The sequence below is a fragment of the Dendrobates tinctorius genome, unplaced genomic scaffold, assembly GCF_039654945.1.
Source record: "Dendrobates tinctorius isolate UK_male_01 unplaced genomic scaffold, ASM3965494v1 ptg000126l, whole genome shotgun sequence".
NCBI lineage: Eukaryota > Metazoa > Chordata > Amphibia > Anura > Dendrobatidae > Dendrobates > Dendrobates tinctorius.
This window is the reverse complement of record NW_027361794.1, coordinates 24,252,013-24,273,019: the sequence shown is the minus strand read 5'-3', so window position 1 is coordinate 24,273,019 and position 21,007 is coordinate 24,252,013. Positions and strand designations below refer to the sequence as shown.

Sequence of the window (21,007 nt, the reverse complement as noted above, 5' to 3'; positions counted from 1 at the left end):
CGAGGATGAGCAGTCAGAAATGCCATCTGCTTCTGGCAAGTCTGCGCAACGTGCTTCCACACAAAGGCCGAGGCAGGGGACACTTAGTGAGGAGGATGACGAGGAGTCAATGGAGGAGGAGGAACACATCTCTCCAGAGGAGGGAGGTACACAAGGCTCTAGTAGTCAGTGTGTACAGCGAGGGTGGGGTGATGCTGAGCAGGCAGAGATGCTGCCTCAAGCTGGGGACAGCGTTTCCGGTCCAGTTGGCAGTCTGCAGCACATGGTTGATTTCATGCTGCAGTGCTTGTTAAATGACCGCCGCATCGCCAACATTCTCCACACGGCTGATTATTGGGTGTACACCCTCCTAGATCCTTGCTACCGGGGCAACTTACAAAGCCTCATACCACAGTTGAACCGGGAGCGAAAAATGCGGGAGTACCAAGAAACACTTGTGCAGGCCATCATGTTCTCCATTCCCCCCGCAAGTGTTGCTGGTAGTGCTTTTCAAAGCAGCCATGTGGGTAGAGGCAGTGGAGGAAGCTCTGCACAAAGAGGTAGCAGAGGCAGTGCCGCAGGACAAGGCAAGGCCAGTATGGCCCAAATGTGGAAAAGTTTTGTGGGACCGCCACAAACGGCTACACCATCACAGATGGCTCCAGTCAGCAGGAGGCAACGTTTCCGTCAGATGGTGACAGACTACTTGTCTTGCCCTGTTAGTGTTCTCCCAGACGGCTCTTCCCCGTTCAAGTATTGGGTCTCTAAGCTGGATACATGGCCAGAGCTTAGCCAGTATGCATTGGAGGTGCTGGCTTGCCCTGCTGCCAGTGTATTATCGGAACCTGTCTTTAGTGCTGCAGGTGGTGTGGTAACAGACCGTCGCACGCGACTATCCGCCGATAATGTTGACCGGCTTACTTTCCTGAAAATGAACAAGGCCTGGATCTCACCTGAATTTGCCAGTCCTCTTCCAGAATAAATAATTGGCTGGCAACAGGATCCAGGTCTCCTGTTGTGTTCATGTTTCTATGACCTGAACTTTATTTCCTGGGCTACAGCAACGCCCGTTGTTGCTCAGAAGTGCTGTCCACACAGACAAAACACTCGCTCATGTGTAAGTGGGGTTCGGTAACGTCAGCTGATCCCCTGCTGTGTGTACGGCAAAGTGTCCTGCTCCCTCCACAGTCAAACAACCTCAGATTTACACCTGGCTCCAAGTAGGCCTCGGCCTACTACCTGATTTTCCCTGGGCTCCGACACCACCAGTTGGTGCTCAGAAGTGCTGTCCGCACAGACAAAACACTCGCTCATGTGTAAGTGGGGTTCGGTAATGTCAGCTGATCCCCTGCTGTGTGTACGGCAAACTCTCCTGCTGCCTACAACTTCTGACTACCTCTGATTTAATATGTTCTCTGATTTGCCCTCTGTCTCCACTCTGTTTTGAGTATTTCCTCTGGCCTACAACACCGCCTGTTTCTGCTCTCAAGTGCCGTCTGCACAATCCACACTTGTTCCTGTGTTACCTGGGTCCTGTAACATCTGCTCATCTCCAGAGGTGAGCACGGCAATGTCTCCTGCTTTGTCTACATTCCCACTACTTGTAGTGGAAATGTGGACAGAGCAGGAGACATTGCTTGACTCACCTCTAGGGAGAAGCTGCTGTTACAGAACCCCAGTAACACAGGAACAAGTGTGGGTTGTGCAGACGGCATTTCAGAGCAGCAACTGGCGTGGTTGGAAGCCAGAGGAAATACTCGAAACAGAATGAAGACAGAGGCCTAATTGGAGTACGTTGACAGTTAGTAGTAGTCTAGAAACAATCGCAAACTGCCACCAAGTAGGCCTCGGCCTACTACCTGATTTTCCCTGGGCTCGACACCGCCAGTTGGTGCTCAGAAGTGCTGTCCGCACAGACAAAACACTCGCTCATGTGTAAGTGGGGTTCGGTAACGTCAGCTGATCCCCTGCTGTGTGTACGGCAAACTCTCCTGCTCCCTCCACAGTCTAACAACCTCAGATTTACACCTGGCTCCAAGTAGGCCTCGGCCTACTACCTGATTTTCCCTGGGCTCCGACACCGCCAGTTAGTGCTCAGAAGTGCTGTCCGCACAGACAAAACACTCGCTCATGTGTAAGTGGGGTTCGGTAACGTCAGCTGATCCCCTGCTGTGTGTACGGCAAAGTGTCCTGCTCCCTCCACAGTCTAACAACCTCAGATTTACACCTGGCTCCAAGTAGGCCTCGGCCTACTACCTGATTTTCCCTCGGCTCCGACACCGCCAGTTGGTGCTCAGAAGTGCTGTCCGCACAGACAAAACACTCGCTCATGTGTAAGTGGGGGTCAGTAACGTCAGCTGATCCCCTGCTGTGTGTATGGCAAAGTGTCCTGCTCCCTCCACAGTCAAACAACCTCAGATTTACACCTGGCTCCAAGTAGGCCTCGGCCTGCTACCTGATTTTCCCTGGGCTCCGACACCGCCAGTTGGTGCTCAGAAGTGCTGTCCGCACAGACAAAACACTCGCTCATGTGTAAGTGGGGTTCGGTAACGTCAGCTGATCCCCTGCTGTGTGTACGGCAAAGTGTCCTGCTCCCTCCACAGTCAAACAACCTCAGATTTACACCTGGCTCCAAGTAGGCCTCGGCTTGCACCCTGATTGTCCCTGGCTTCCAACAACGCTAGTTGGTGCTCGGAAGTGCTGTCCACACAGAAAAACACACTTGTTCATGTGAAAGTGGGGGTCAGTAACGTCAGTTGATCCCCTGCTGTGTGGAGGGCAAAGTGTCCTGCTCCCTCCAAAGTCAAAATACCTCAGCTTTACACCTGGCTCCTAGTAGGCCTCGGCCTGCACCCTGATTGTCCCTGGCTTCCAACAACGCTAGTTGGTGCTCGTAAGTCCTGTCCACACAGAAAAACACACTTGTTCATGTGAAAGTGGGGGTCAGTAACGTCAGCTGATCCCCTGCTGTGTGGAGGGCAAAGTGTCCTGCTCCCTCCAAAGTCAAAATACCTCAGCTTTACACCTGGCTCCTAGTAGGCCTCGGCCTGCACCCTGATTGTCCCTGGGCTCCAACAATGCTAGTTGGTGCTCGGAAGTGCTGTCCACACAGAAAAACACACTTGTTCATGTGAAAGTGGGGTTCGGTAACGTCAGCTGATCCCCTGCTGTGTGGAGGGCAAACTGCTGCTTCCTCCAAATTCAAACAACGTCTTATCTTAAACTGCCTCCAAGTAGGCCTCAGCCTACAAAATGACTATCCCTGGGCTCCAACATCGTCAGTTGTTGCTCGGAAGTGCTGTCCACACAGAAATAAACACTCGTTCATGTGAAAGTGGGGGTCAGTAACGTCAGCTGATCCCCTGCTGTGTGGAGGGCAAAGTGCTGCTGCCTCCAAATTGTAACTACTTCAGATTTAAACACTCTCTGATTTGGCCTCTGTCTCCACTCTGTCTCTAGTATTTCCCCTGACCTCCAACACCGCCAGTTCCTGCTCACAGTTGCCGTCCACGCATTCCACACGTGTTCCTGTGTTACTGGGGTTCTGTAACGTCAGCAGATCCCCCAATATGTGTCCGCCACTGTCTCCTGCGCTGTCCACCTTCCCACTGTAAGCGGTGGGAATGTGGACAGAGGAGGAGACAGTGGCAGGCACTCATCAGGGGATCTGCTGACATTACAGAACCCCAGTAACCCAGGAACACGTGTGGATTGGGCAGACGGCTACTGTACGCATAAACTGGCGGTGTTGGTGGTCACGTGAAATCCTGGAAACAGAGTGGAGACAGATGCCTAATTGGAGCACGTTGACAGTCTGTTGTAGCCTACAAACAAGCTAAAACTGCCACCAAGTAGGCCTTGGCCTACACCATGATTGTCCCTGGGCTCCAACAACGCCAGTTGGTGCTCGGAAGTGATGTCCACACAGAAAAAAACACTCGTTCATGTGAAAGTGGGGTTCTGTAACGTCAGCTGATCCCCTGCTGTGTGGAGGGCAAACTGCTGCTTCCTCCAAATTCAAACAACGTCTTATCTTAAACTGCCTCCAAGTAGGCCTCAGCCTACAAAATGACTATCCCTGGGCTCCAACATCGTCAGTTGTTGCTCGGAAGTGCTGTCCACACAGAAATAAACACTCGTTCATGTGAAAGTGGGGGTCAGTAATGTCAGCTGATCCCCTGCTGTGTGGAGGGCAAAGTGCTGCTGCCTCCAAATTGTAACTACTTCAGATTTAAACACTCTCTGATTTGGCCTCTGTCTCCACTCTGTCTCTAGTATTTCCCCTGACCTCCAACACCGCCAGTTCCTGCTCACAGTTGCCGTCCACGCATTCCACACGTGTTCCTGTGTTACTGGGGTTCTGTAACGTCAGCAGATCCCCCAATATGTGTCCGCCACTGTCTCCTGCGCTGTCCACCTTCCCACTGCAAGTGGGAATGTGGACAGAGCAGGAGACAGTGGCAGACACTCATCAGGGGATCTGCTGACATTACAGAACCCCAGTAACCCAGGAACACGTGTGGATTGGGCAGACGGCTACTGTACGCATAAACTGGCGGTGTTGGTGGTCACGTGAAATCCTGGAAACAGAGTGGAGACAGATGCCTAATTGGAGCATGTTGACAGTCTGTTGTAGCCTACAAACAAGCTAAAACTGCCACCAAGTAGGCCTCGGCCTACACCATGATTGTCCCTGGGCTCCAACAACGCCAGTTGGTGCTCGGCAGTGTCTTTGGCACGGGTACTCCCTGTTGCCCAGCCTGTTTTCAGCACGCCTGCTGTTTCCGAGTAGTGTCAAGGTCACTATGCCACCAATCCGTTGTCCTGTCGCCTTGCGGCCGGGTTAGCCGACTCTACAGTGCCTGCAGTTTAGGTGACTCCTATGTGGGCTGCGGGAACTGGCACTGAAGGCTGGATCCGTAGTGCCAATGGGACATGGACCCCCTGTAGGACTGTGGGTTTTGGTAACTGCGGCCGGCTTGCGGCCTGGCTACTTTGCTTTGAATGGGTACCTTCTGCTACCCACCCGGGTTCCAGCACTGTCTGCTGGTTCTCGCCAGAGCCTTTGGCCTAGGTGCCTCCATCTCGGTATCCGAAGTCCAGCACCGTCAGCTGGTCCTTGGTAGTGCTTTTTAGCACAGGTACCTCCTGCCTAGTAACCGTGGTCCAGCACTGTCAGTTGATCCTCGGTAGTGCCATTGGCTCTTGTTCCTTCTGCTACCCATCCGGTTGCCAGCACTGTCTGCTGGTTCTCGCCACAGCCTTTGGCCTAGGTGCCTCCATCTCGGTATCCGAAGTCCAGCACCGTCAGCTGGTCCTTGGTAGTGCTTTCTAGCACAGGTACCTCCTGCCTAGTAACCGTGGTCCAGCACCGTCAGCTGTTCCTCGGTAGTGCCATTTGCTCTTGTAGCTTTTGCTACCCATCTGGGTTCCAGCACCGTCAGCTGGTTCTCAGCAGTGTCTTTGGCACGGGTACTCCCTGTTGCCCAGCCTGTTTTCAGCACGCCTGCTGTTTCCGGGCAGTGTCAAGGTCACTATGCCACCAATCCGTTGTCCTGTCGTCTTGCGGCCGGGTTAGCCGACTCTACGGTGCCTGCAGTTTAGGTGACTCCTATGTGGGCTGCGGGAACTGGCACTGAAGGCTGGATCCGTAGTGCCAATGGGACATGGACCCCCTGTAGGACTGTGGGTTTCGGTAACTGCGGCCGGCTTGCGGCCTGGCTACTTTGCTTTGAATGGGTACCTTCTGCTACCCACCCGGGTTCCAGCACTGTCTGCTGGTTCTCGCCAGAGCCTTTGGCCTAGGTGCCTCCATCTCGGTATCTGAGGTCCAGCACCGTCTGCTGGTCCTTGGTAGTGCTTTTTAGCACAGGTACTTTCTGCTTAGTAACCGTGGTCCAGCACCGTCACTTGGTCCTCGGTAGTGCCATTGGCTCTTGTTCCTTCTGCTACCCATCCGGGTGCCAGCACTGTCTGCTGGTTCTCGCCACAGCCTTTGGCCTAGGTGCCTCCATCTCGGTATCCGAGGTCCAGCACCGTCAGCTGGTCCTTGGTAGTGCTTTTTAGCACAGGTACCTTCTGCTTAGTAACCGTGGTCCAGCACCGTCAGTTGGTCCTCGGTAGTGCCATTGGCTCTTGTTCCTTCTGCTACCCATCCGGGTGCCAGCACTGTCTGCTGGTTCTCGCCACAGCCTTTGGCCTAGGTGCCTCCATCTCGGTATCCGAGGTCCAGCACCGTCAGCTGGTCCTTGGTAGTGCTTTTTAGCACAGGTACCTTCTGCTTAGTAACCATGGTCCAGCACCGTCAGTTGGTCCTCGGTAGTGCCATTGGCTCTTGTTCCTTCTGCTGCCACTACGGGTTCCAGTACTGTCAGCTGGTTCTCGCCAGTTTCTCAGCCTTCTTGTACCTTCTGCTACATTTCCAAGATCAAGCTTTTTGAAATTGTCTTTGGTAATCCTTATTGATCTCCATGACGACGACCCTGATGACGACGACCCTGAAGACCACACCAAAGAAGACCTGAAATATGACCCTAAATAATATGACCAAGAGGACAAAGAACATGAAGACAACCACCAAGATACAGAACAAAAGACAGAAGAACAAGAAGCAGAAGAAGCAAAAGCAGAAGAACAGAAAGCAGAAGAACATTAAGCATAAGACTAAAAATCAGCATAGAAGATATCAAAATTATAAGCAGAAGAAGACTAAGCAGTAAATGGGGGTGAGTCCGTTCCTCCTCGTGGTGCCCCTGGAAAATGCCTGCTGCTGCAGGCCAAACTGAACGCGGACAAATCCTGTTGTAAATCTTTTGTGACAGGCAGAACGTAAGGTGTAATCTTATAACTTTTATAGATAAGTACTACAGGAATGCCTGTCACCATAAGAAAATGAAGAAAAAGAAGAATAGGAAGAAGATGAAGAAATAGCATATGAAAATTAATAATAGCTGAATAAGAAGAATATGAAGAATGGAAAAAAAAATTAATGGGAAGAAGGTGAAGAAGAAGAAGATGAATAAGGTGAAGAAAAAGTTGATAAAAAAAATGCTACTGCTGCGGATCATGAAGGAGAAAGTGTGGGAGAAGTACAAAAGAAGGTGAAGAGCATGGAAGTTGTGAAACATACATATCTGACAAAATATAAAAAAGTTAACATAGTCAATATCTTTTTAACTCCGAACGTCTTGAAAAAAAAAATTGGAATTAATGCTATGCCATGTGATTTGAATAAACCACTATGCTTTTAATGTCTCCTCCACCTCCCACAATACATTCTACATGATTCTTATTTGTTTTCAATTATGTAGAATTAGCCAACAAGGAAATAAAGGGCTTTTTTTAATTCCGATACCGGAAGTCCCATTGACTTGAATGGGACTTCCGGTATCGGAATCGGCGATACCCGATATTTTTTTCGTATCGGGCGATACCATCCGATACGATATTTTTGGGTAACGAACGGTATCGCTCAACACTAGTAGATATAAAAATTCAGGCAAATGTCAAATGTTCAAAAACACAGCAAAGAGGCAGAGATGCTTACCTGCCCAGGCCTCCAAGCAAATGCACTGTCAGGGTGAGTGGGCCCATATAGTTAGGATGGGGGCAACACAGGTACAAGAATACCGATGAGACAACCGCTCACAACCTACCAATGTGTGGAGGGGCGGTTGCTTGGTATATTAATGCACAATGAAGACTTGTATGCTCTGCTGTTCACACAATGGTAATACACATCATCCAGGCCAACAGCCTATTAGTTACGCCCATACTATTAGATCAGGCGGGCTGCCTAGTGCCATCCAAATGCATCCCATGTGAACAGACACCACAGTTTACAAGACTGAATGGGCCCAACTGCACCCTGAAAAATAAAGTGCAAACAACACATATAAAAAATATGAGAGGTATTAGTAAATATTTTGGCCAAATAACGTAAGCAAGTAACCCACGTCATGCGTTGGCCTAAAAAAGTGTCAAAGGACTCACAGAAATTGCTTTTTCTACTTCACCACTGCTGCTGCTGCTAATGTTTTGGCGTTGAAGAATTGACTGTCCAGAGGTTGGAAGTCAACAGCTGCGATGTGAACGGTGTGCTTCACTGGTGTCTTGGGGAAAAGCTCTCTTAAGGTTGTGTAAAAGTGTGTTTTTAAAAGCATTCACTGTTCCCTTTCTAGGGCGGGAATCATCTGGCAAAATTTGGTTTTATAACGTGGATCTAATAAAGTGGCAACCCAGTAGTCAGCATTATTCCTAATCATAACTATACGGGGATCATGTTGCAGATAGTACTGCAAGAAGGCACTCATATGTAGGGCTCTACCATGAGGTCCAAGCCCATGCTGTGTTGGTGGCTGGGTAACAATGAGGCTCGTTTCCTCCATCCCATCCCGCCAACCACGAACAACAGAGAGGGGAGGATTATCCTCTTCATCTGACAGTTGCTCGCCCATCACCTCTTCCTCCTCCATTTGTTCCTCAGATCTTGCACTTTAGATAACAGCTTGTCTGTTATCACCAACCCCCCTCGATCACAGTAATCCACCCTCCCTTGGCACCCACCTGTGTGGCAACAGTCTTGAACTTAGAGACAATATTATCCCTTCTACATCCTCTGCTTCCTCCTTTTCTCCTCTTCATCTAGGACCACCATCTCTTCCCGCAGGCTATTCAAAGTCTTCTCCAGCATATAGATGACCGGACTAGTGATGCTGATGATGGCAGCATCAGTGGTAACCATCTCAGTAGATATTTCAAAACAGTGCAGAAGGGTGCAGAGGTCCTTAATCTGTGTGCACCCTGTAAATGTGACATGCGCCATGTCCGTACTGCGCTGGCCCAGGCTATACGACATGACATACTGCATCAGGGCTTGTTGCTGCTGCCACAGTCACTGCAACATGTGCAGAGTGGAATTCCACCGTTTATCAATGCAAGTCGATGAGGAGAGGGATACGAATGGCAGAAATGAGCACACAGCTTACGTGCTTTCTGGAGCAGCTCATCCAGGCCAAAATAGTGGCTGAGAGAACACTTTACCACCCGGATGAGGACATGAGCCATGAAAGGCACGTGTGTGGGCTTGCCTTGCCGTAGGGCTGCCACCAGGTTTGCACCGTTATCGGGCTTGGCCTTCCCTGCATGCAGGTTCAGTGGAGACAGCCATTGATCAAACTGAGCCTGGAGAACTGTCCACAACTCTTCAGCTGTATGACTGCAATCTCCAAGACATATGGAATATGGAATGGAATACATGGCTAGAAGGATATAACTTATTTGCAAGAAACAGACTTGATAAATGAGGAGGTGTCACATGGTATGTTAGAAACGCGTATATCTGCACAGAGATTGAAGCTTCAGAGACTGGGAGTTCTGTGGAAACTGTTTGGGTAAGAATACAAGGACAGAACAATGGAAAGGACACCATTGTAGGCATTTACTACAGGCCGCCTGCGCAAGCTGAAGATATGGATGAACTCTTTATGCATCAAATGGCCAAGTTCTCCAAAAAATATGACATAGTTGTCATGGGAGATTTCAACTATCCTGACATTTGTTGGGAATCTCTCTCAGGCAAAACTAACAGGTCAAGGAAATTCTTATCCTCTCTTGCTGACAACTTTATCTTCCAAAAGGTAGGGGAGAAAACAAGGGGAACTGCTACCTTGGATCTAATCCTTATAAACAGGGAGGAAATGGTTGAGGAGGTAAAAGTGGCTGGAACCCTAGGAGGTAGCGACCATGCTATTTTAGAATTTTGGATAACTAGAGGAGGAAGACCTGTGAAGACTCAGATGTCAAGGTTAGATTTCAGAAAGGCAGATTTTAAGGGATTCCGAAAGAGAATTGGAGGAATCCAATGGCTGTGTCACATCGCCGTCAGACATAGGGACTGCTGTTCCTGCCTCGGCCACTGGGAGGCACCGGACTGTCACATTGCCGTCAGACTCGAGGACTGCTGTTCCAGTCTCGGCCACTGGGAGGCGCTGGACTGTCATGTCGGCATCAGACACAGGGACTGCTGTTCCTGCTTCAGCCACTGGGAGGCACCGGACTGTCACGTTGCCGTCAGACTCGAGGACTGCTGTTCTGGTCTCGGCCACTAGGAGGCACCGTGGTTCGCCCGTGGGTGGTGGTGACAGAGAAGGGGCTCCTACGCAGGCATCTGGTGGGCGGAGGCTCTGCTCCTGTCAGTCATGAAAGGATTGGTGCATCACCATCTGGCCTGGTCCTGGGGGCGATCCAAATGACGTCATCAGACTGTGAGCCTGTAAGGGATAGCCTGATCTTTCAAATACCTTGGGGCCTGTCTTGCAGGCCGCCAGATATAGTCTTGGTTTCCCCAGTGTACTAGTGTGTTATTTGCTATTGCTGACTCTGACCTTAGCCTGGATTTTGACTCTGATACTGCCTGCTGATTTTGTACCTCTGTTGCCCTCCTGGTTTAAAACTCTGACCTCGGCCTGGATTTTGACTCTGCTACTGTCTGCAGATTTTATACCTCTGCCGCCCGCCTGGTTTAGACCTGGACTCCTGACTACTCCTTCGGTTCCATTAATTTATCCCTTTCTGGTGACCGTCCTGCTCTGGTCTGCTGCTCTTATACAGACAGCTACCTCCTGGGCTCTGCTGTAATTCCAGATCCCTGTATAGGGGTAAAGGGTCTCTGGGTTGCTCGGGGTGCTGTCTCAGTTGCAGTCCAGACTCGCACCAGACGGTTGTCACATTATATCTGGCCCAAAATCGTTTTTATATATCCAGCGTATATATAAAAGCATTATCCCTGAACTTTTTTTTTCCCTCTCCTGCCTCGCTGGCTGAGCTGATTCTTTGGCTAAAAGCACCTGTTACCTGCTTCATTCCACAGCCTGGAGGAACACTCCCATTCTCCTACACAAGCATGCTGCAGTCTGGAGACTTCAGGGAAGACGCTGGATGTCAGAAGTCTTCACTCCCGGGACGTCAGCCCCTGGGCAGCTCTGGTCATGCCTGCCCAGGGGCCCAGGTACTGCTGGCAGATGCTGCTAAAGTTTTTTTTACCCATCTCTCTGTCATACCTTAAAAAGTCTCTGTGTTTGGAGGCTTATGTGGATAGTGGTTCTGAGGGAAACTTTGTGGATTTCATGGTGGCAAAGAAGCTTGGTGTACCACTGCTGAGGCTTAATGCCCCTATTAAAACCACTGCGATTAATGGCACATCTATTGTCCAGGGTGGAGTATAGTTTGTTGCTGCAGAAATTGCAATGTCAGTGGGGACACTACATACTGAACATGTGTCATTTTTTGTGATTGATAATTTATCACCGCAGTTATTTTGGGTATGCCATGGTTGCGTACACATAATCCGGTCATAGACTGGCACCTGGGTGATATTGTGCGCTGGAGCCCACAGTGTCAGGACAACTGTATATCGCTATCGGTGAACCAAGTTGAAATCAAACCTCTCTTTATACCATATGTATTTAGAGATTATGGGGATGTTTTTTCCATAGTGGAATCAGAGAAATTACCCCCTCACAGAGAGTATGATTGCCCCATAAACTTGATACCAGATTCTCGGCTCCCAAAGGGGAGAATATTTAATCTCTCTGGTCCAGAGCGTCAGGCCATGAAAGACTACATAGCAGACAGTTTACATAAGGGGTTTATTAGACCGTCCACCTCACCTGTTGGAGCTGGGTTCTTTTTTGTGGAAAAGAAAGATGGTGGTCTCAGACCTTGCATTGATTACCGTGAGTTAAACGCAATCACTGTAAAAAAACAGCATCCGCTTCCACTCATCCCTGATCTTTTTAATCAGCTGTTGGGAGCCCGTTGGTTTATGAAGATTGATCTCTGTAGAGCATATAATCTTGTCCGTATAAGAAAGGGAGATGAGTGGAAGATCGCATTTAACACACCCCTTGGCCACTTTGAGTACCTCGTAATGCCGTTCGGGCTCAGTAACGCACCTGCTGTGTTTCAGAATTTTGTGAACGATATCTTCAGAGACATCTGTGGAGTATATGTAGTCATTTGTTTGGATGACATCCTGATCTACTCTGCTGACCTTATGATGCACGTCCAACATGTCTATTCTGTTCTCCAGAGACTTAAAGAACATTCTCTATTCGCCAAACTAGAGTAATGCGTTTTTATGGCTGAGGAGGTACAGTTTCTGGGGTATATTGTCTCAGCTAAAGGGTTCGCATGGATCCTGACAAGATCCAACTCATTAAGGAATGGGTACAACCCACGTCTCTTAAAGTGCTGCAGCGATTCTTAGGGTTCACCAACTATTATCACAAATTTATTAAAGGTTTTTCGGAGATCACTAAACAACTCACGGATTTGACCCGGAAAGGGGCGGATGTGGTTAATTGGAAGCCTGAGGCACTTCAGGCATTTTCTGTTTTAAAAGAATGTTTTGCTTCTAACCCGCTATTGATTCAGCCTGATCTAGACTGCCCCTTTGTTGTAGAGATTGATGCCTCTGAGGTTGGAGTAGGAGCAGTGCTATCGCAGGACTTGTCTTAACTCTATACTATTTAACATCAGAAGCTGTGTAGTTTTGTAAGTTTTTGTACATATACATGATTGATTACTAATTCTGTCTCTGTAAAAACAATCCCCTTTACGACATCAAGCATAAATGTACTTCCTCCCTTTGATGTGGGCTCCGGCGGTGAGCCCACATATTTTCCGGCACATGTCAGCTCTTTTGAACAGCTGCCATTTGCCCCTAACAGCCTCTGACAGCGGCATTTAATGCGCACTTCCAGCAAGATTGACGGAAATCCCGCCCATCGGTGACTCCGTCACATAATCTTGGGTCACCGATGGGTTGGCATGACAACCAGAGGTCTCTAGCAGACCTCTATGCTTGTCACTGCCGGAATGCTATAAGCACTGCCCGCTAGACAAAACCACATGGACCAGGGATCGTCCTGCCAAACTGCCCCTCTCCTTTTAACATGTTCAAAACGCTACTCAGACAACACAGGGTGAGGGTTAAACAGTGTGATCAATGCTTTATTGACCTACAAAACAGGCAGATAACACATAGAACAGTCCCAGCACAGTACCCAAGATGGCACACATTACAGACTCACCCTTCTACTGACCCGCCGGGATAATAGCTGCTGTGACATCAGACCTTCCAGGGTCACTACCCCAGCTGTGGAACACATACAGAGAGGAGGTAATGACAAGTGTTGGAAGATGACAGTCCATACGAGGCCAGTTGATCTGAGGATCACAGCCTGGCTTCATCTTCCAGGGTCGACTACTCCACCTGTGGCATGAACACAGAGAAGAGGTAATCACAACCTGACTTCTCCAAACGTATCCATGGTTCAGTGATGGCCAATGGAGCACATCTGTATTCTTCCAACCGAGGCTGAAAACCCCTAGGTTGTTTCCTATAGAATGATAGATCTGTGTCCCTTGTGATGATGTTGTGGCTGCTGTCCTGTCTCTTTTACTTTGGATGTATAGATGTCTTGGCAGAATCTCTCTGGCTGTTTCTCTCTCAGTCTCTTTATACAGAGGCATTTAACCTATTTTTAGACTTAACAAGTGTCTCTCATTCAGTATTTACATAAAGGGTAAGAATGGAGATGAGATTATTATAGCATTATAGCAATATTGATTATTTAAACTATTTGCATAGTTTATCCCTTTCTACTGTAAGCCCCCATCACACACAGTGAGACCGCTAGCGAGATCGCTGTTGAGTCACAAGTTTTGTGACGCAACAGCAATCTCACCAGCAATCTCGCTGTGTGACATGTATCAGCGACCGCCCCCCCCTCCGGGTATCGCTGATCATGCTCGAATGCCCTGGACATTTTTTCGATCGTTGGTCTCCTGCTGGCCAGCATGCATCGCTGTGTGTGGCAGCGGGAGACCATCGATCAGTGAGCTTGAGCTAGTATCCAAGGTAAACAGCGGGTAACTAAGCGGCGCTTAGAAACCTGCTGTTTACTTTGGATACCAGCTCCCAGCGCCAGCATGCTGGTATCCAAGGTAGACAGCGGGTAACTAAGCGACGCACGTGCTTGTTACCCGCGTCGTCACTGGTCCTGATCGCTGGTGAGATCTGCCTGTTTGGCAGTTCACCAGCGATCATGTAGCGACACAACAGCGATCCTGACAAGGTCATATCATTGTTGGGATCTCTGGTGCATCACTAAGTGTGATGGGAGCTTTAGAATTCAACAAACTGGCTCAGTAACACAAGGCATAATTAGCATATCAGCAAACATCACTAGTGATCAAGGATATGCACACAATAAAAGTCAATATTACCGACTTACACAAACAAAAGTCTGTTTTCATGACCAACTAGAAGTCTTCACAATGCCATGGGTAGAAAAAAAGTTTTTAAAAATATAAAAAAAATGAAAGTTCTAATCACCCCCCTTCACAATAAAACAATAAAAAAACAAACATACACATATTTGTTATAGCCGCGTTCAGAATCGCCAAATCAATATAAAAAAGAATTAACCCGATCACTAAATGGCGTAACGAGAAAAAATGTCATAACGTCAGAATTACTTTTTTTGGTCACCACAACATTGCATTAAAATGCAATAAAGGATGATCAAAAGATCGTATCTGCACCAAAATGGTCTCCATTAAAAACGTCAGCTCGGCACACAAAAAATAAGCCCTCACCCAACCCGAGATCATGAAAAATGGAGACGTGACGGGTATCGGAAAATGGCGCAATTCTTTTATACTTTACCTAATAAAGAGGAGTTATTTTTACTGATACAGTGGGTATGGAAAGCATTCAGACTCCTTTAAATTTTTAAATTGTTTCATTGCAGCCACTTGGTAAATTCAAATTCATACTATCTATTCCTGACACTGGATTGGCTTATAAACTTCCGAAGTATATAGATTGAGGTCTGGCATCTGCCAATATGTGGCTAGTTTTCTGACTGTTTCTGATAACAATACATGATTTTAGTTTTTTTTTGTTTAGTCTCGCTTGAGTATATGCCAATATTATATAGTCTCTTGATGAGTCGTCTTTGGTGACAACCACGAAACCAGTAGAAATGAGAGGCTTGGAGAGTGAGTGTGTATACGTCACCTCACCCTATATACTGAGACGTGGGGTATATGTTTTTTTCTATTAGTCACTTTCCGACTAACCTTCAGGGGGTGAATTATGGATATAGATTTATATTTGCAATTAATAAGGTTTAGTTTTATCCTTTCGTCAGCAAACATGAGGAATGACAAGAGACAACCCATTTAAGAAGATTCAATTTTGGTTAAAACTATTTCAACATTATGAACATATAAAAGGATTCTCCCCTATGTGACGTCTCTGATGTGTATTAACAGTTGATTTCCAAGTAAAAAATTTCCCACATTAAGAAAATGAAAATGTGTGTGACAGCTCTGATGGAGATTAAGAAGCGCTTTCTGGTTAAAATATTTCCCACATTAACAGGAAAAAGGCTTCTCCCCTGTGTGAGTTCTCTGGTGCTTAACACAATCTGATTTATTGTTAAAACATTTCCCACATTCTGAGCAGGAAAAAGGTTTCTTCCCTGTGTGGATTCTCTGGTGCTTAACACAAACTTATTGTTAAAATATTTCCCACATTCCGAACATGAAAAAGGTTTCTCCCCTGTGTGAATTCTCTGGTGGGTAACAAAATTTGATTTCTGTGGAAAACATTTCCCACATTCTAAACATGAAAAAGGTTTCTACCCTGTGTGAGTTCTCTGGTGCTTAACACAAACTGATTTATTGTTAAAACATTTCCCACATTCTAAACATGAAAAAGGCTTCTCTCCTGTGTGAGTTCTCTGGTACCTAACCCTATCTGATTTTTTTTTTTAAACATTTCCCACATTCTGAGCATGAAAAAGGCTTCTCCCCTGTGTGAGTTCTTTGGTGATAAACAAAATGTGATTTCCATGTAAAATACTTCCCACATTCTGAACATGAGAATGACTTCTTTGCTTTAGGAGCAGTTTGTTTTTTTAACCCCTTCCCGACCTGTGACACAGCGTATGCGTCATGAAAGTCGGTGCCAATCCGACCTATGACGCATACCCTGTGTCATGAATTCAAAGCCCCCCTGCGGGTCGGGTGACCGGGGTCAATGAAAGGTCACCTGACCCGCAGATACAGGGGGCTTTGTAATTCACCACAGGGGGCGTGGCTTCTCCCCCACGTGGCTACGATCGCTCTGATTGGCTGTTAAAAGTGAAACAGCCAATCAGAGCGATAGTAATATTTCATCAATGAAAATTGATGAAATATTACAATCCAGCCATGGCCGATGCTGCAGTAGCATCGGACATGGCTGGAGACACCGATTTGACCCCCCCACCGGCGATCGCCCCCCCTGCCACTGAATGACAGCGGCGATCTGCCGCCGCTGTCATCATCTGCCCCCCCTCCCATTCCCTTCGCTCCCCGCCAGCTTCTGATCCCCCCCTCACCCACTCTCACCGCCCCCGGCACCTTCAAAGTCCCCCCGTCGCTCCCGGTGTCCGGCGGGTTCGGTTCATGGGCGCCGCCATCTTAGAAAATGGCGGGCGCATGCGCAGTGCGCCTGCCCGAATCTGCCGGCTGCAGATTCCATTATTTCATTTTGATCACTCTCAGAGTGATCAAAATGAAATAAAAAGTAAATGAACCCCCCGATTATCACCCCCATAGGTAGGAAGAACTAATAAAATAAAGAAAATATTTTTATTTTTATTTTTCCATCAGGGTTAGGGTTAGGGTTGGAAAGAGGGTTAGGGTTAGGGTTAGAAAGAGGGTTAGGGTTAGGGTTGGAAAGAGGGTTAGGGTTGGAAAGAGGGTTAGGGTTAGGGTTGGAAAGAGGGTTAGGGTTGGAAAGAGGGTTAGGGTTGAAAAGAGGGTTAGGGTTGGAAAGAGGGTTAGGGTTGGAATTAGGGTTAGGGTTGGAAAGAGGGTTAGGGTTGGAAAGAGGGTTAGGGTTAGAATTAGGGTTAGGCTTGTGGTTAGTGTTATGGTTAGTGTTGGGTTTAGGGGTGTGTTGGGGTTAGGGTTAGGGTTGGGATTAGGGTTAGGGATGTGTTGGGGTTAGGGTTGTGGTTAGGGGTGTGTTGGGGTTAGGGTTGGAGTTAGAATTGAGGGGTTTCCACTGTTTAGCCACATCAGGGGGTCTCCAAACGCGACATGGTGCAACCTTTGATTCCAGCCAATTTTGCGTTCAAAAAGTCAAATGGTGCTTACTCCCTTCCAAGCCCCGACGTGTGCCCAAACAGTGGTTTACCCCCACATATGGGGTATCAGCGTACTCAGGAAAAATTGCACAACAACTTTTGGGGTCTAATTTCTCCTGTTACCCTTGGGAAAATAAAAAATTGGGGGCTAGAAAATTATTTTTGTGGAAAAAAAATGTTTTTTTCATTTTCATGTCTCTGCATTATAAACTTCTGTGAAGCACTTGGGGGTTGAAAGTGCTCACCATACATCTACATAAGTTCATTGGAAGGTCTAGTTTCCAAAATGGGGTCACTTGTGGGGGGTTTCCACTGTTTAGGCACATCAGGGGCTCTGCAAACGTAATGACGACTGCAGACTATTCCATCAAAGTCTGCATTTCAAAACGTCACTACTTCCATTCCGAGCCCTGACGTGTGCCCAAACAATGGTTCCCCCACACATATGGGGTATCAGCGTACTCAGGACAAACTGGACAACAACTATTGGGGTCCAATTTATCCTGTTACCCTTGTGAAAAAAAAAATTGCGGGCTAAAAATGATTTTTTTTGAGGGAAAAAAATGATTTTTTATTTTCACGGCTCTGCGTTATAAACTTCTGTGAAGCACTTGGGGGTTCAAGGTGCTCACCATACATCTAGATAAGTTCCCTGGGGGGTCTAGTTTCCAAAATGGGGTCACTTGTGGGAGGTTTCTACTGTTTAGGCACACAGGGGCTCAGCAAATGTAACATGACGCCCGCAGACCATTCCATCAAAGTCAGCATTTCAAAATGTCACTACTTCCCTGCTGAGACCCAACGTGTGCCCAAACAGTGGTTTCCCCCCACATATGGGGTACCAGCGTACTCAGGACAAACTGGACAACAACTTTTGGGGTCCAATTTCTCCTGTGACCCTTGTGAAAATAAAAAATTGCGAGCTAAAATTTCATTTTTTGAGGAAAAAAAAAGATTTTTTATTTTCATGGCTCTGCGTTACAATCTTCTGTGAAGCACTTCGGGGTTCAAGGTGCTCACCACACATCTAGGCAAGTTCCTTATGGGGTCTAGTTTCCAAAATGGGGTCACTTGTGGGGGTTTCCACAGTTTAGGAACATCAAGGGCTCTGCAAATGTAACATGATGCCCGCAGACCATTCCATCAAAGTCTGCATACCAAAACGTCACTACTTCCCTTCCGAGCCCTGACGTGTGCCCATACAGTGGTCATCCCCCACATATGGGGTATCAGCGTACTCAGGAGAAACTAGACAACAACTTTTGGGGTCCAATTTCTCCTGTTACCCTTGTGAAAAAAAAAAATTGCAGGCTAAAAATCATTTTTTTTGAGGGAAAAAAATGATTTTTTATTTTCACGGCTCTGTGTTACAATCTTCTGTGAAGCACTTGGGGTTCAAGGTGCTCACCACACATCTAGATAAGTTCCTTGGGGGGTCTTGTTTCCAAAATGGGGTCCCTTGTGGGGGGTTTCTACTGTTTAGGCACACAGGGGCTCAGCAAATGTAACATGATGCCCGCAGACTATTCCATCAAAGTCAGCATTTCAAAATGTCACTACTTCCCTTCCGAGCCCCGACGTGTGCCCAAACAGTGGTCTCCCCCCACATATGGGGTACCAGCGTACTCAGGACAAACTGGAAAACAACTTTTGGGGTCCAATTTATCCTGGTACCCTTGTGAAAATAAAAAATTGCAGACTAAAAAATTTTTTTTGGGAAAAAAAAAAGATTTTTTATTTTCACTGCTCTGCATTATAAACTTCTGTGAATCACCTGGGGGTTCAAAGTGCTCACTATGCATCTAGATAAGTTCCTTAGGGGGTCTAGTTTCCAAAATGGGGTCATTTGTGGGGGAGCTCCAAAGTTTAGGCACACAGGGGATCTCCAAACACGACATGGTGTCCGCTAATGATTGGAGCCAATTTTCATTTCAAAAAGTCAAATGGCGCTCATTCCCTTCTGCGCCCTGCCGTGCACCCAAACAGTGCCCCCCCCACATATGGGGTACCAGCGTACTCAGGACAATCTGAACAACAACTTTTGTGGTCCAATTTCTCCTGTTACCCTTGTGAAAATAAAAAATAGCGTGCTAAAAAATCATTTTTGAGGAAAAAAAAATGATTTTTTATTTTCACTGCTCTATGTTATAAACTTTTGTGAGGCACTTGGGGGTTCAAAGTGCTCACTACACATCTAGATAAGTTCCTTAAGGGGTCTAGTTACCAAAATGGTGTCACTTGTGGGGGAGCTCCAATGTTTAGGCACACAGGGGCTCTCCAAACGCGACATGGTGTCCGATAACGATTGGAGCTAATTTTCCATTCAAAAAGTCAAATGGCGCTCCTTACCTTCCGGGCCCTGCCCTGCACCCAAACAGTGGTTTATGACCACATATGAGGTATTGGTGTGCTCAGGAGAAATTGCCCAACAAATTTTAGGATCCATTTTATCCTGTTGCCCATGTGAAAATGAAAAAACTGAGGCTAAAAGATAATTTTTGTGAAAAAAAAGTACTTTTTTTTTTTTTAACAGATCAATTTGAGAAGCACCTGGGGGTTCAAAGTGATCACTATGCATCTAGATAAGTTCCTTGGGGGGTCTAGTTTCCAAAATGGGGTCACTTGTGGGGGAGCTCCAGTGTTTAGGCACACAGCGACTCTCCAAACGCGACATGGCAACCGCTAAATATTCCAGCATATTTTCCATTCAAAAAGTCAAATGGTGCTCCTTCCCATCTGAGCCCTGCCGTACGCCCAAACAGTGGTTTATGACCACATATGAGGTATCGGTGTACTCAGGGGAAATTGCCCAACAAATTTTAGGATCCATTTTATCCTGTTGCCCATGTGAAAATGAAAAAATTGATGCTGAAAGGAAATTTGTGTTGGAAAAATTAAAATGTCCATTTTTTCCTTCCACATTGCCTTAGCTGTTGTGAAACACCTGAAGGGTTAATAATCTTCTTGAATGTGGTTTTGAGTAGCTTGAGGGGTGCAGTTTTTAGAATGGTGTCACTTTTGGGTATTTTCTGCCATATAGACCCCTCAAAGTGACTTCAAATGTGAGGTGGTCCATAAAAAAAATGGTTTTGTAAATTTTGTTGTAAAAATGAGAAATCGCTGGTCAACTTTTAACCCTTATAACTTCCTAACAAAAAAATATTTTGCTTCCAAAATTGTGCTGATGTAAAGTAGACATGTGGGAAATGTTATTTAGTAACTATTTTGTGTCACATAACTCTCTAGTTTAACAGAATAAAAATTCAAAATTTGAAAATTGCAAAATTTTCAAAATTTTCGCCAAATTTCTGATTTTTTCACAAATAAATGCAAAAATTATAGACCTAAATTTACCACTAACATGAAGCCCAATATGTCACGAAAAAACAATCTCAGAATCGCTAGGATGCGTTGAAGCGTTCCAGAGTTATTACCTCATAAAGTGACACTGGTCAGAATTGCAAAAAATGGCCAGGTCATTAAGGTCAAAATAGGCTGGGTCATGAAGGGGTTAATGCCTCTTTCGTGACTTTGTGACTTTGATTTTCCTTAGTAGTCGGTAATGAATCAGAAGATGGGACCTGTTTCATAGGATCAGATGACAGATCTTTGCTGTGAATGGATGATGGTATATCTGGAGTAATAGCAATCACTTCTGTTGTATCTTGTAGGATCTCAAGATCATCAGATTTAACAATTGAAGATGTCAGCTGTCCCTCTGATCTCCTGGTATAGTCATCTGCTAAGATAAAAAAACAATTATTTTTTAATAAAATATCCTTGAGTTTTATATTTTTGAACATTTCTATTTAAACTGT

The 21,007-nt window shown here is 46.7% G+C and overlaps 1 protein-coding gene and 1 pseudogene across 1 annotated transcript in view; one reads left to right on the top strand and one right to left on the bottom strand.

Annotated features, from left to right (window-relative positions):
- The window catches only part of LOC141047104 (uncharacterized), an 87,144-nt gene that overhangs the window by 6,945 nt on the left and 59,192 nt on the right, over window positions 1-21,007 (top strand). The gene's annotated exons all lie outside the window — the stretch shown is intronic.
- Window positions 13,269-21,007, bottom strand: part of LOC141047139 (uncharacterized) — a 27,397-nt pseudogene continuing 19,658 nt past the window's right edge.